Source organism: Capricornis sumatraensis, chromosome 9, assembly GCF_032405125.1.
Source record: "Capricornis sumatraensis isolate serow.1 chromosome 9, serow.2, whole genome shotgun sequence".
In the NCBI taxonomy this organism is placed as follows: domain Eukaryota; kingdom Metazoa; phylum Chordata; class Mammalia; order Artiodactyla; family Bovidae; genus Capricornis; species Capricornis sumatraensis.
Window position 1 is genome coordinate 55,867,919 of NC_091077.1, and position 16,293 is coordinate 55,884,211.

Sequence of the window (16,293 nt, forward strand, 5' to 3'; positions counted from 1 at the left end):
GACCACACTAGCACATGGCTACATCCATTGAGCTGCTTCTAAAGGTGAAAGACAATACCCCAAAAGTCCACAGAGGAGGTGTGTGCAACCTCAGTATTTGTTCTGTCTCCAAATAAAGTCTGAGAAAGGAACACCTACCATCACACTGGTACCTATAGGGAAAATACACACACACACACAATGCCTCGTGTCCTCAGTTGCTCAGCTGTGTCCAACTCTTTGTGACCCCATGGACTGTACCCACCAGGGTCCTCTGTCCATGGGATTCTCCAGGCAAGAATACTGGAGTGTGTTGCCATGCCCTCCTCCAGGGCATCTTCCCTATCCACGAATCAAACCTGCATCTCTTGCATCTCCTTGCATTGGCAGGTGGATTTCCTTTCTTTTTTTTTTTTTTACGACTAAGCTGCCTGGGAAGATTGAAATATGCCTTATCCTACAGTTAAAAATTCAATATCTTCTTTCATCTTTTTTCAGCATAGTTATTTTCTTTGTTGGTTTGTTTTCTTTAAAAGGCTGAACTAATGGGCTTTTCCTCTGTGGCTCATGAAATGAAAACCTTTACTGCTTTACATATTGTATTTTGTGAAAGCAATCAGTTCTCACAGCCAATTCATAAGAATTCTAAGTCTGTAATAGAAAGAGCTGCTATTTGTAGACCTTGTATAATACTGTGCACCACATAATCAAGTCAATGTTTTATGTAACACAACAACCTTGTGAAAAGGTACTATCATTGTCTTGTGTTACCAAAGAAGGCAATGAGACTTAGAGAAATTCAATCACCCCCTTATAGCACATAACCAAAAAGGAACAGGGGCTTCCAGTTCCTATATTCTGAGCATTTGACTACTGTACCTAGTTCTTTTTTACCATTCTATTTTTATTGCTGAATCCATATAAGAATAACATTAAAAATAAGAGCTTATATTTATTGAGTGTTTACTGTGTGCTGTATACTATTTTATATTATTCATATCATAATTCCTTTTTCTCTTATCACAACCTATGAGTTATATATATTATTTGTTCCCAAATTATAGATTGCTACTGAAACATGAAGAACTGAGTTTACTTGTCCAAGGTTATACAGATGAGTTAGTAATAGATCTTAGATTTGTACCAGGTCAGTGTAACTGCAAAGTCAATGCATTTAACCACAGAGGGTACCGCCTGAAGTAAAAGTGTAGAGACTTCTTTATTCCTCTGTTTGGACCTACTTAACATAAACACTGTCTTGTATTTTTCCATTCCCAAAGAGTATATACTGTTTCAACACATTTTCTTTTTCAGTCTTACTAAGAAGAAAAGTTTCATCTTCTCTCAGCAGATGCTATGGAGATATACACATATTTCTGTGAGCTTATTCCACACACACAAAAAGAGCAGACATCATTTATTTATCTCAGGAGAAATCTGGAAATCCCAGGACTCCAAATACTCCTCAAGTGGAAATTTTGAAAGAAAAAATACGTTGCTATTTTTGCCTGTCCCTCCATTCCCAGAGTTTTTTGCTTTTTCACTCTCAACTGCATGGCCAACTCCATGGATTTGGAGAAGACTGACTCATTGTAATGTGCAATTGCATTTCCTCTTGTTTTATTCAGAACAAGTATACACTCTCTAGTTCTTCTTTTACTTCTGTTTTTTTTTTTTCATTTAGTTTTCACATCACCTACTGGTTTGCGGGCTCCATAATATGTTTTTGGTGAGGTAGGATGCATTTGGAAATGACCAAGAAGACTAATAATAGCTCATGACAACCACAGCTATCTGCCATCACTTGAGATTCCCCTAGAATATGTGCCCTTAGAATCCCACTGCCCCACACTCCTTGTCATCTTGCCTAAACCCTCTCAACAGTTTTTCCTTTATCTATCACCAGGATCACTAAGAGCATTTTGTTTAAACGGATAATTGAAAGATCGGAATGCTTTTGTCCCAGTGTTAATAGTGTCATAGGATTCAGTGGCAGGAATGATTAATATGGAATCAGAACTTCTCCGATCTAATGTGACTGTCTAGTTATAACATCTGGCTATTTTCCCTAAAATTGGATATAGAATGGTTGTTACACATGATTTAAAGGGCTTTTGGACATTCACCTTCAGTAAAGCTCTCCTCTCTTTAGTGAGGCTGAGGATGGGTGAGAAAGTGAAAGTGTTAGTAGCTCAGTTGTGTCTGATTCTTTGCAACCCCATGGACTGTAGCCCACCAGGCTCTGCTGTCCCTGGGATTTCCCAGGCAAGAATACTTGAGTGGGTTTCCATGCCCTTCTCCAGGGGCTCTTCCCTACCCAGGGATCAAACCCAGGTCTCCTGTATTGCAGGGAGGTTCTTTACCATCTTGAGCCACCTGGGAAGCCCTAGGATAGGTGAGAGCCAATGGCCTGTGCCACTACTAGAAGCATAAGCCAATTGACAGACTCCATCACTAATTAAACATTTAAAGACCACTTTCTACGTATCAGTAACTTTCAGTTTAGTTCAGTTCAGTCGCTCAGTTGCGTCCGACTCTTTGCAACCCCATGAATCGCAGCACGCCAGGCCTCCCTGTCCATCACCACCTCCCAGAGTTCACCCAAACTCATGTGCATCCAGTTGGTGATGCCATCCAGCCATCTCATCCTCTGTCATCCCCTTCTCCTCCTGCCCCCAATCCCTCCCAGCATCAGGGTCTTTTCCAATGAGTCAAATCTTCGCATGAGGTGGCCAAAGTATTGGAGTTTCAGCCTCAGCATCAGTCCTTCCAATGAAAACCCAGGACTGGTCTCCTTTAGGATGGACTGCTTGTATCTCCTTGCAGTCCAAGGGACTCTCAAGAGTCTTCTCCAACACCACAGTTCAAAACCATCAATTATTTGGTGCTCAGCTTTCTTATTTTTTTTTCTTCTTTTTTTAGTTTTTTTTTTTTTTAATTTTAAAATCTTTAATTCTTACATGTGTTCCCAAACATGAACCCCCCTCCCACCTCCCTCCCCATAACATCTCTCTGGGTCACCCCCATGCACCAGCCCCAAGCATGCTGTATCCTGCGTCAGACATAGACTGGTGATTCAATTCTTACATGATAGTATACATGTTAGAATGCCATTCTCCCAAATCATCCCACCCTCTCCCTCTCCCTCTGAGTCCAAAAGTCCGTTATACACATCTGTGTCTTTTTTCCTGTCTTGCATACAGGGTCGTCATTGCCATCTTTCTAAATTCCATATATATGTGTTAGTATACTGTATTGGTGTTTTTCTTTCTGGCTTACTTCACTCTGTATAATCAGCTCCAGTTTCATCCATCTTATCAAAAATGATTCAAATGAATTCTTTTTAACAGCTGAGTAATACTCCATTGTGTATATGTACCACAGCTTTCTTATCCATTCATCTGCTGATGGACATCTAGGTTGTTTCCATGTCCTGGCTATTATAAACAGTGCTGCAATGAACATTGGGGTACATGTGTCTCTTTCAGTTCTGGTTTCCTCAGTGTGTATGCCCAGCAGTGGGATTGCTGGGTCATAAGGTAGTTCTATTTGCAATTTTTTAAGGAATCTCCACACTGTTCTCCAAAGTGGCTGTACTAGTTTGCATTGCCACCAACAGTGTAGGAGGGTTCCCTTTTCTCCACACCCTCTCCAGCATTTATTGCTTGCAGATTTTTGGATCGCAGCCATTCTGACTGGTGTGAAGTGGTACCTCATTGTGGTTTTGATTTGCATTTCTCTGATAATGAGTGATGTTGAGCATCTTTTCATGTGTTTGTTAGCCATCCATATGTCTTCTTTGGAGAAATGTCTATTTAGTTCTTTGGCCCATTTTTTGATTGGGTCGTTTATTTTTCTGGAGTTGAGCTGCATAAGTTGCTTGTATATTTTTGAGATTAGTTGTTTGTCAGTTGCTTCATTTGCTATTATTTTCTCCCATTCAGAAGGCTGTCTTTTCACCTTGCTTATAGTTTCCTTTGTTGTGCAGAAGCTTTTAATTTTAATTAGATCCCATTTGTTTATTTTTGCTTTCATTTCCAGAATTCTGGGAGGTGTATCGTAGAGGATCCTGCTATGATTTATGTCTGAGAGTGTTTTGCCTATATTCTCCTCTAGGAGTTTTATAGTTTCTGGTCTTACATTTAGATCTTTAATCCATTTTGAGTTTATTTTTGTGTGCGGTATTAGAAAGTGATCTAGTTTCATTCTTTTACAAGTGGTTGACCAGTTTTCCCAGCACCACATGTTAAAGAGATTGTCTTTACTCCATTGTATATTCTTGCCTACTTTGTCAAAGATAAGGTGTCCATATGTGTGTGGATTTATCTCTGGGCTTTCTATTTTGTTCCATTGATTTGTATGTCTGTATTTGTGCCAGTACCATACTGTTTTGATGACTGTGGCTTTGTAGTAGAGCCTGAAGTCAGGCAGGTTGATTCCTCCAGTTCCATTCTTCTTTCTCAAGATTGCTTTGGCAATTTGAGGTTTTTTGTATTTCCATACAAATCTTGAAATTATTTGTTCTACTTCTGTGAAAAATATGGCTGGTAGCTTGATAGGGATTGCATTGAATTTGTAAATTGCTTTGGGTAGTATACTCATTTTCACTACATTGATTCTTCTGATCCATGAACATGGTATATTTCTCCATCTATTAGTGTCCTCTTTGATTTCTTTCATCAGTGTTTTATAGTTTTCTATATATAGGTCTTTAGTTTCTTTAGGTAGATATATTCCTAAGTATTTTATTCTTTTTGTTGCAATGGTGAATGGAATTGTTTCCTTAATTTCTTTTTCTACTTTCTCATTATTAGTGTATAGGAATGCAAGGGATTTCTGTGTGTTGATTTTATATCCTGCAACTTTACTATATTCATTGATTAGCTCTAGTAATTTTCTGGTGGAGTCTTTAGGGTTTTCTATGTAGAGGATCATGTCATCTGCAAACAGTGAGAGTTTTACTTCTTCTTTTCCAATTTGGATTCCTTTTATTTCTTTTTATGCTCTGATTGCTGTGGCCAAAACTTCCAGAACTATGTTGAATAGTAGCAGTGAAAGTGGACACCCTTGTCTTGTTCCTGACTTTAGGGGAAATGCTTTCAATTTTTCACCATTGAGGGTAATGTTTGCTGTGGGTTTGTCATATATAGCTTTTATTATGTTGAGGTATGTTCCTTCTATTCCTGCTTTCTGGAGAGTTTTTATCATAAATGGATGTTTAATTTTGTCAAAGGCATTCTCTGCATCTATTGAGATAATCATATGGTTTTTATTTTTCAATTTGTTAATGTGGTGAATTACATTGATTGATTTGCGGATATTGAAGAATCCTTGCTTCCCTGGGATAAAGCCCACTTGGTCATGGTGTATGATCTTTTTAATGTGTTGTTGGATTCTGATTGCTAGAATTTTGTTGAGGATTTTTGCATCTATGTTCATCAGTGATATTGGCCTGTAGTTTTCTTTTTTTGTGACATCTTTGTCAGGCTTTGGTATTAGGGTGATGGTGGCCTCATAGAATGAGTTTGGAAGTTTACCTTCCTCTGCAATTTTCTGGAAGAGTTTGAGTAAGCTAGGTGTTAGCTCTTCTCTAAATTTTTGGTAGAATTCAGCTGTGAAGCCATCTGGACCTGGGCTTTTGTTTGCTGGAAGATTTCTGATTACAGTTTCAATTTCCGTGCTTACAGCTCGTGCAGTTGGCATCCTGGAGAAAGTGGGACCCAAGGTACAGTCACCCAAGGCAGCAAATAGATAAAATTGAGTTAGCCCAGAATGCGGTGAGAGTGAGCTTAGAAGGAGCAAGTCTGCATTCTGTCCCAAGAGGGGGTTATGAGAGAAGACGAGGAAAACCCTGCCGCCCCCACTGAGATGTTTCCTCCCATGGAATGTAGTGGCTTGTTGGTTGGGTCCATCAATCTGTTCTGTTCCTAATCTTTACACTCTGATATGGGAAATATTACTCCACATTCTTCTTTAAGAGTAAAACAACTTCCCTACCCAGGCCACTTTCAAAAGCTGGAGATTCTGGGGGTGGAGACTCAGATAAAGCATGCAGGGAAGGTTAACCCCCAAAGCCCTCATATGCATTTGGAAAGAGCTAATTGGAGTTTCTTTGCCTCACCCCTTCTTCCCACCAAGAGGGAAGAGGGGGTGATGCTGTGGACTCCAGCCTCAGATATATGGCAGTGCCAGCTGCCCCCTACCCACCCTGTCCCCACTTTCTCCACTCTGCCGATTGATGCCTGCTCCTCAAAGCTTTCTGATCACAAAAGGATAGCTCCCACCCACTGTGGCTTCAATTCTGGGCCTCTGGGAGCATGGCAGAGCTATGGATCTCTTCTTCCTCCTCCCGAAAGTAGGCTGGCTTTCCCTGGGAGCTGGGAGCTTGCTGGACCTTCAGTGGGCACGAGGCTACCATATGGCTGATGCTCTGGCAGCAATGGCACTTCTTGGGCTGCGGTGGCAGTTTGCATTCCTTGGCGTGATGGTCTAGACCTCCACAGTTGTAGCACCTGTCTCCCTTTGATCTGCGTTTCTGCACATTCTTCCCTTTGGGCCGCCTTTCACTCCCGATACAGAACACCCCACCAGGGCCGGTGACTCGGATAGATTCCAGGCCCTTGGCGGACTTCTTAAAGGTGAACTCCACAGCTTCCCCCTCCTTCAGGCTCCGGAAGCCCTCCATGTGCAGCTTACTCTGGTGCACAAAGACATCCACCGGGGGGTCGAGCGCGACCCCTGTGCGGGCGGTCATGGACAGGAAGCCGAACCCCGTGCGCACGTTAAACCACTTACAGATGCCGGCACTGTGCAGCAGCTGCGGCTCCGCCGCCGCCCGGGCTGCGTCCTCCGGCGCCTCCTCTGGTGCCTCCTCCGGTGCCTTAGCGCAGCCACCTGCGAACTGCTGGTTTGACACAAAGCCCGTGGTAGTCGGCTGAGCCCGCGGCCCCGGGCCCTTGCTTGGGCGGCTGCTGGCCCCAGAGAAGTCCGGAGGCAAAGGGGTGGCTCGGGGAACTGGTGCTCAGCTTTCTTCACAGTCCAGCTCTCACATCCACACATGACCACTGGAAGAACCATAGCCTTGACTAGACGGTCCTTTGTTGGCAAAGTAATGTCTCTGCTTTTGAATATGCTATCTAGGTTGGTCATAACTTTCTTTCCAAGGAGTAAGCATCTTTTAATTTCATGGCTGCAATCACCATCTGCATTGATTTTTGAGCCTAAAAAAATAAAGTCTGACACTGTTTCCACTGTTTCCCCATCTATTTCCCATGAAGTGATGGGACCGGATGCCATGATCTTCGTTTTCTGAATGTTGAGCTTTAGGCCAACTTTTTCACTCTCCTCTTTTACTTTCATCAAGAGGCTTTTTAGTTCCTCTTCACTTTCTGCCCTAAGGGTGGTGTCATCTGCATATCTGAGGTTATCGATGTTCCTCCCAGCAATCTTGATTCCAGCTTGTGCTTCTTCCAGCCCAGTGTTTCTTATGATGTACTCTGGTGCCAAAAAGAAGGAGAGGAATAAGGCACAATGAATCAGTCAAAGCTTACTTGTGGAAACCTGTTACGCACTGGCCATTGTGATAGGTCCTAAGCACACATCTGTGGAAGCCTGTGTAGTATAGCCTCCTAGAAGCCAAGCAAACAGGAAATTTAAACATAATGAAAGAGAAAAAGCATCCTAGGGATCCTATATTTTTTCAAAATATCAAAGGGATATTTGATTCAGGTTAGTGGTATAAGGAAATGCTTTGCAAAGGAGGTACCATGTAGAGTGATATCCAAAGAAAGGTATGTTCATTTTCTAGGGTGGCTGTAACAGTTCCACAAACGAGTTAACTTCAAACAATAGACATGTAATCTCACAGGTCAGGAGGCTGGAAATCCAAAATAAGTGTCCACGTAGGTTCCTTCCAGAGCTTCTGAGACAGAGTCTGTTCTGTGCCTCTCTCCTAGCTTCAGGTGGTCACAGGAAATCCTTGGCGTTCCTTGGCTTAGAAATGCATCACTGCAACCTCTGATTCCACCTTCACATTGCCTTCTTCTCTCTGTGTCCTTTTCTCTTTCTCACAGGAACATCCTTGTTGGACTTAGGACCCATCTTGATCTAATATAATCTCATCTCAATAATTGTCTTAATTGCTTCTGCAAGACCCTATTTGCAAATAAGGTTTTATTCTGTGACTCCAGATGGACATGAATGGCTGGTGGGCATTATTCAATGCAAAGGAGTAGAAACTATTTCAGAGCACAACTGGTGAAAGGGCATTCTAGGCAAAGAGAATGTAATACAAAAGGCCTAGAAAGAAGAAAGAGCATGGCACCCTCAGGAAATGTTTTAAAAATATCAAATTTGCTGAAAAAAGTCAGGCTAGGGAGAGTTGAAAGAGATAAAAGGTGACCAGAAAGTAAAGTTTGTAAATTATACCGAAAGATTTGGGCTTTTTCTCTGAGAGTAATGAGAGACAATGATGTTTGAGATAAAAAGTTAATATGATACATACTGTGCTTCAGAGAGACCATCCTGGCCTTGGGTAGAGAATTTATCATGAAAACAGTTGAGGACAAGATTCTAGTTGGAAGACTGCCTCTGGAGTGGAGGTGAGAGAGGATAGGGATGTCAGTTATAGGAATGGCCTTGGAGAAGAAGGCAAGTTAGGTATTTGGGAAAAGAAACAAGATATTTAGTTTAAAGGGACTTAGGGGACTTTACACTTTAAAAAAATGCAACTGCGTGAGGTGATAGACATTAAAACTTCATTTGGTAGTCATTTATCAATACATGCTGCTGCTGCTGCTGCTCCTGCTTAGTTGCTTCAGGCATGTCCCACTCTGTGTGATCCTATGGACTGCAGCCTGCCATGCTTCTCTGTCCATGGGATTCTCCAAGCAAAAATACTGGAATGGATTGTGGTGCCCTCCTCCAGGGGATCTTCCTGAGCCAGGCAGGGATCGAACCCAGGTCTCCTGAATTATAGGCAGATTCTTTAGTGCTGAGCCACCAGGGAAGCCCTGGGTAATACAAACATCTATCAAATTGTTGCAGTGTACATCTTAAACTAATACAAATTTGTGTGTCAAGTACATCTCAATAAAACTGGTGGGGAAAGCAAGAAAAAAGGGAGTGAAGGACTTGCATGGGTTAAGTTTCAAGGGAAGGCAGAGATGTACAGATTTCTATATCCCTTAATTTCTGAGGGATTTTATCTCCTAGTACCAGACTTAATTTCCAACTGATTATACCTTGGAGATAAAAGTGTTTAATATAAAGAGTGACTATACTGGGACAATTTCGTTAGATCCCCCTGTGTCAGAATTCTTTTGTTTTACAATAACAGTAATTGAATATAACTTATGTAAAACATAAGAGGATTTATTTACTCACATCCTGAAAAGTAGGCTACAGGCTTGGCTATATCTCATGATTCAAATATAATAGTCACTTTTTTTTTTTTCTTTTTCTATCCCTCAGTCCCACTTTTTTCCCAGGATGGCTTTATTGTTAAATAAACTCTTTCTCTGATGGTGGAAACAAAGTCTTCTGTAGCTCCAGCTCATATCAACTTTCTACTTACTGTCCTTTAGGACAAAAAGAGAGTCTCCCCTACTAACTGTCAATTTCTTGGGAAGAGACTAATTGGCCCAGATTAGATTTTATTTCCATCCCTGATCAATCTTTTTCCCTGAGTAAACAGAATACTCTATTAAGCCAGGGTTGTGTGACAAAATTTGGGAATTAGTGAACTCATCTGAGCCTCATGGACCAAACAGATTACTTGGAATGAGTAAGACACGGTTCCCCAAATGAAGGGCCATGAAGTACACAAAAAGAGTAACCCAAAGTAATAGATATTCAACAAACACACTGCAGTGGTTCAAAGCAAAAGCGACTGTCTTAAGGCAAGGTAAGGATAAGCTCTTAATTCATAATTTATTCCATCAGGTTTTGCTATTTGCCTATCTCATTCATCTAACCATTCATCTGTCCATCCACCCATCCACCCGTCTGTCCATTCACTACATGTTTGTGAAGTACCCACCACTTAAAAGTAGCTAAGGAATTCAGCGCTTAATAACATGTGATTTTTTTTTTTTTTTTTTGGTCCTCTAGTTTCCTGTGATCAAAAGGGAAAGACAGGTATTGCAAATACATATTTGGATAAGAATGAGGCAAGATACAGAGATACTGGTTTGTTAATATGGATGAATTCATTTTTGTTTAATGGATGAATGAGTGAATGAATGAGCCCAACTTGCTTCATTAAAATATTTACTTTCAGAGAAAGGGAGCAAGAGAGGATTCATGACTTCTAAACAGATCAAAATGAAATATTTAGTAGCACTATAAATAATGAACTGCTAAATATTAAATATGGGATGAATATTCCATTTGGGAATTCAAGAGCAATGTTGTGAGGAAAGTGGCATTTCAGTGGGGACTTAAAGAATGAAAAAAGATTTCCATACCTGGAAGAGTTTTCCAAGCTGGAGAAACACTAGGTATAAAAGGCAAGGAAGTGTGAGATGCTTTGAATAGTTGGAAAAAAAAAAAGATTGGTGACTTGTACACCCAAAATGCAGGATACCTGGAAGGTTAAAGAAAGAGATATGACCAGAAGGATGATATAGAGATAAATGACAGAGGATTTTGGACTTCAGACAAAGACATGTCAAGTATTTTCCATAGTTATTTTGAAGGCACTGCCATTGGAGTCAAGAAATTGAATCGTTTGTGAAATCATCTCTGTTTCAAAGATAACTTGGAGAATAACCGGTATTCATAAGGGCTGTCATCCCTAAAGTGAGTCCAGCTCTTTCAACCTCTCCATTTAGCTTCTCCATTTCTGGGAATTTGTGGAGAAATTAGACATTTTAAAATATTTAAGAACCATTTTCTCTGAAGAAAATAGACTTCCACTAGCAGAGCACTTGAGTAGTGAAAATTATTTATTTTAGAACTGTCATCATTCCTAGAGAAGAAGCCAAAGTCTGTGATTACATGGCCTATTTTGCTTCAATTTATTCAAGACTAAGTTGCAGCAAGGTCAAGGAACACAGAGTTCTAACTACCTTCATGTTCATACCTAATGCCACGGGGGAGAGCTCCAGAACCTTTTAGCACTCTCAGAGCTTCTGTTAAATGTTAAGTAAACCTGAATTTTAGCAGGCAGACCATGAATAGGTTTGTTCCATTTCCACCTCTGTTAACACGCCCTCATTCTCACTTTCTTTGTCAAGAGAAGAGAGACATACCAAGGAATTTGTGTTTGGGGATACAAGGAAGGTATTTTGGAAAATAACTCCCTTCTGAAAGAAAGGAAAGTGAGAAAATATTCATCTTCAGGTTTTCTTTTTTCATCTTTGGGACCAGAGTTAGAAGGCATCACATGCAGTTGTGGATTGACGTACGCAGTACGGGAAAGAGTCGTTAGGGCCATAAACTCAGGAAGAGTGGCATTTCTCCATCTGTACTGGCGACAACACGATTCATATAACCACACCACCTCTTCCTTGAAGACAGACAGCCCCCATGTGAGATATGATCCTGTTGCTGGCAAGTGGGATGTGAGTGATAAGCCCTTTGAATGCAAGGCATCAGTTCTCACTTTGGAAGGTCTGGCCCACACAGCCACCCTGGCCCATCCCACACACCCTCACCCTCCCCAGAAGGAGGAATTCAGAAGTGTTAAAACAAGAAGAAAGTTTGTAGACCACCACATTCTTTTTTTCATGGAGAAAGTAAGACTGAGAGATGCTGTTCATTGTTGCTCACTATTGATAGTATAGCTACTAATGCTGAAAAAGTATCTCTTGTGTGTGAATAGTGCTTTCCAGTTTATGAAGCATCTTCAGACCTAGTCCCACCTCCAGTTCTCACAGTACCTCACTGAGGGGTATTTATTATCTCTATTTTATAGATGAGGAAACTAAACTCAGAGAAGTTACAGTAGCTCATCTAGATCCAAAGAGATAGCATGAATTAAAAGTTGATTCTGAAACTGTGATATTCTGAGTATAGGCCACCACTGTCGCTCCTGCAACACTGTTGCTGTTGTTTAGTCACTAAGTCATGTCCAGCTTTTTTGCGACCCTGTGGACTGTAGCCCACAGGGACTGTCTGTGGGCTATTTGTGTGATCTCCCAGGCATGAATACTGGAGTGGATTGCTATGCTCTCCTCCAGGGTATCTTCCCACCAAGAGATCAAACCCAGGTCTCCTGCACTGGTAAGTGGGTGCTTTACCACTGAGCCACCAGGGAAGCTCTCCAATAATGTCCTTCAAATGATCCTTTGTTTGCTGTCATTATGAGAGATTCCAAAGGAAAATTAAAAAAGATTTCCCTGTGCTCCTAGGGAGTCACAAGCATGGAGGTTCCACTGAAGGCTACACTAGGGAGTGAACATGGTGTGCGTGCTGTGCTTAGTTGCCTCAATTGCGTCCATCTCTTTGTCTTTTCATGGACTGTAGTCCACCAGGTTCCTCAGTCCATGAGATTCTCTAGGCAAGAATACTGGAGTGGATTGCCATGCCTTCCAGGGATCTTCCTGAGCCAGGGATCAAACCCACATCTCCTGCATCTCCTGCATTGCAGGCAGATTCTTTACTGCTGAACCACACCCTGAATGTGGTACTGCTACTGCTGCTAAGTCGCTTCAGTCCGACTCTGCGACCCCACAGACCACAGCCCACCAGGCTCCCCCGTCCCTGGGATTCTCCAGGCAAGAACACTGGAGTGGGTTGCCATTTCCTTCTCCAATGCATGCAAGTGAAAAGTGAAAGTGAAGTAGCTCAGTCGTGTCTGACTCTTCGCGACCCCATGGACTGCAGCCCACAAGGCTCCGCCATCCATGGGATCTTCCAGGCAAGAGTGCTGGAATGGGGTGCCATTGCCTTCTCCTACTATTCCCATAACAGAAAATTTACAGTGTAACTGGGACCACTAAAGCAGCACATATTAAGTAGAAAATTCAAAGTGAGCCACAGCATAGAGGTGGAAGGCAAAGGTGAGATAAATTGAGAAAGTACCATAGACATACTGCTACCTGTAAAATAGATAGCTAGTGAGGAGCTGCTGTATAGCACAGGGATCTCAACCTGTTGATTTGTGATGACCTACAAGGGTGGTATGTGGTGGGGAGGGGGCTGGGAGGGAGGCTGAAGATTGAGGGAATATATGTATGGTGCTGCTGCTGCTGCTAAGTTGCTTCAGTCGTATCCAACTCTGTGAGACCCCACAGATGGCAGCCCACCAGGCTCCCCCATCCCTGGGATTCTCCAGGCAAGAACACTGGAGTGGATTGCCATTTCCTTCTCCAGTGCGTGAAAGTGAAAAGTGAAAGTGAAGTCACTCAGTCGTGTCTGACTCTTAGTGACCCCCTGGACTGCAGCCCATCAGGCTCCGCCGTCCATGGGATTTTCCAGGCAAGAGTACTGGAGTGGGTGCCATTGCCTTCTCCAGAATGTATGTATACATATAGCTGATTCACATTGTTGTACAGCAGCAGTCAACACAACATGCAAAGCAACTATACTCCGGTAAAAACCAAAAAACAAGGTGAGCCGCAATAAGTGGCCAGTGGCTCTAGCAACATTTGATGCAGGAGTTGAGAGAAGTGAGGGATGAGTGAAGGCTGAAGAAACTCAGAAAGTTTGACAGTCAAGCCTCACAGAGAGATAAAGGCTAGAACTTTCATGGCACATTAACCTGCATCTGTGAAACTAGCATCACCTTGTATTGCCTGCAATTTTGGATAAATAATGGAAGTCCTCCACACCTCCATTTCCTCATCTGTAAAGTGGGATAACTCATATATCTTGGGGTTCTGATGAAGACCAAGTGGGATAAAATATCTCAAGTACTTTGGATAGACTTGGCCAGAAATATTTTTTTAAGGTTTTGATAAGTACGTGGAATATAGACTGGCCCAGCTGAGTGGGTGAGATGTTAGGGGCTGATCCACTTGCTGCATGCTATGGTTAAGCAACGAATGCAGCCACACCTCTGTGTATCTGGTTTGGCTACAGGTTTGCTTAGGCTGACTTTGGTGGGTACTGGCAGAGAGGTGTGAAATGCCCTGGGTTGATTGTTACACCAAGAACATCAGTATTTGTAAATGGGTGCTTTTAGAGCTCAATAAGAGCCTTGACTCAAGCTTGGGTTTGTAAAGGAAACCAATGGAGTACTGTAAAGTCACCCAGAAATACCTCTGAGGCAGTGATGGCTAGAAACAGGAGAAGATCTGAGTGCCCTAAAAATGCCCACAATGTCTCAGAGAGGGGAACATGTCTCTAGGGCAGATCCTTCCTTTTCTTAAAAGGGATCACTTACAGAGTACTCTTGATCATTTTATTGACATTCTAATATGTATTTGATATTAGTTAACGTGGCCATGCCAAAGGTTCATCTAGTCAAGGCTATGGTTTTTCCAGTGGTCATGTATGGATGTTAGAGTTGGACTATAAAGAAAACTGAGCGCTGAAGAAGTGATGCTTTTGAACTGTGGTGTTGGAGAAGACTCTTGAGAGTCCCTTGGACTGCAAGGAGATCCAACCAGTCCATCCTAAGGGAGATCAGTCCTGGGTGTTCATCAGTAGGACTGATGTTGAAGCTGAAACTCCAGTACTTTGATCACCTGCTGCGAAGAGCTGACTCATCTGAAAAGACCCTTATGCTGGGAAAGATCAAGGACAGGAGGAGAAGGGGACGACAGAGGATGAGATGGTTGGATGGCATCACTGACTCAATGGATGTGAATTTGAGTGAACTCCAGGAGTTGGTGATGGACAAGGAGGCCTGGAGTGCTGCAGTTCATGGGGTCACAAAGAATCGGACACTACTGAGCGACTGAACTGTACTAAACTGAACACTAACACAGCAAGCTTGGTTTATAAGTGTTTGGTTTAATGACCTGAGTGGAGAAGGCAATGGCATCCCACTCCAGTACTCTTGCCTGGAAAATCCCATGGATGGAGGAGCCTGGTAGGCTGCAGTCCGTAGGGTTGCCAAGAGTTGGACATGACTGAGTGACTTCAGTTTCACTTTTCACTTTCATGCATTGGAGGAAATGGCAACCCACTCCAGTGTTCTTGCCTGGAGAATCCCAGGGATGGGGGAGCCTGGTGGGCTGCCGTCTATGGGGTTGCACAGAGTTGGACACGACTGAAGTGACTTAGCAGCAACAGCAGAAGACCTTGATGAGAAACAGTGCATCTCTGAAAAAACTGGCAGAAGAGGCTGGAAGGCTGCATTAGTTTCCTAGGGCTGTTATAACAAAGTACCACAGGTTGGGTGGCTTAAAACCAGAAATTTATTTTCACACATTTCTGGAGGCTAGAAGTCCAAGATCTAAGTAATACCTTTCTCCATGGCTTGTCGATGGCTGTCTTTTTGTTCACTTGGCATTCTGCTTCTGCGTGAGTCTCTGTACAAATTTCATCTTCTTATAAGGACACCTCTCGCACTGAACTGGAGTCCACCCTAATGGCCTCATTTTAACTACCTCTTGCTGTATATTTAAATATAGTCATGTTCTGAGGTCCTGAGGGTTAGGAATTCAACACAGGAATTTGGGAAGAACATAATACAGCCTGTAACAAAGATGCCAGAAAATATTGCAGGTTCCCTTGACAGGCCATGAAACAAAAATTTGGTGGAAGTCATAAAATGAGAGAAATAGAGGCAACATCAATGTGGCAACAATCTAGGCCACAGTGAGCAACAGTCCAGCAATGGTCACAGCCTACTATGACAGAGGAGAGATGATCAACTTGCAGGGACCAGGCAGTGATAATCTAGTTTTAAGTCAAATTCTCCTCATCTCAGTTGACATGACTCTGTATATCTTTCAGTTTTAAGGAAAGAAAGTTTATTATCCACTACAACTCGCTTTTAGTCTCTTGTTAGCATTGTCTTGGGAATGAAGTGGTGGTGGGGGACTACAGTGGTCAAAGTTTTAAAGCAGAACCAAGGGGAAAGAATTACATGACAAGGAGAGGTGGTGATAAAACGTCCTTCTGAATGAAACATTCCTCCCCTTAGAGGAGGAGCTAGAAGCAACAGGGCAGAGCAAGAAATGAGAAAAACATCCAAGACATATCATCTCTCCCTGGGATTATTCAGAAGTATTGGGAGGGATTGGATTTTTTTTTTTTTTTTTTTTTTGTATTCAGGAAGGATCTGGTTAACTTATTTGTGACTCTGTGGACTGCAACCCACCAGGCTTCTCTGTTCATAAGATTTCCCAGGCAAGAATACTGAAGTGACATTGCCATTTCCTACTCTGGGGGTGGGGTGGGGGGGTTCCTGACCCAGGG

The 16,293-nt window shown here is 42.4% G+C and overlaps 1 pseudogene; it reads right to left on the minus strand.

The window, feature by feature from the left end:
- Positions 1-6,274: 6,274 nt before the first annotated feature.
- Positions 6,275-8,079, minus strand: LOC138086322 (protein lin-28 homolog A pseudogene; annotated as a pseudogene).
- Positions 8,080-16,293: the final 8,214 nt, after the last annotated feature.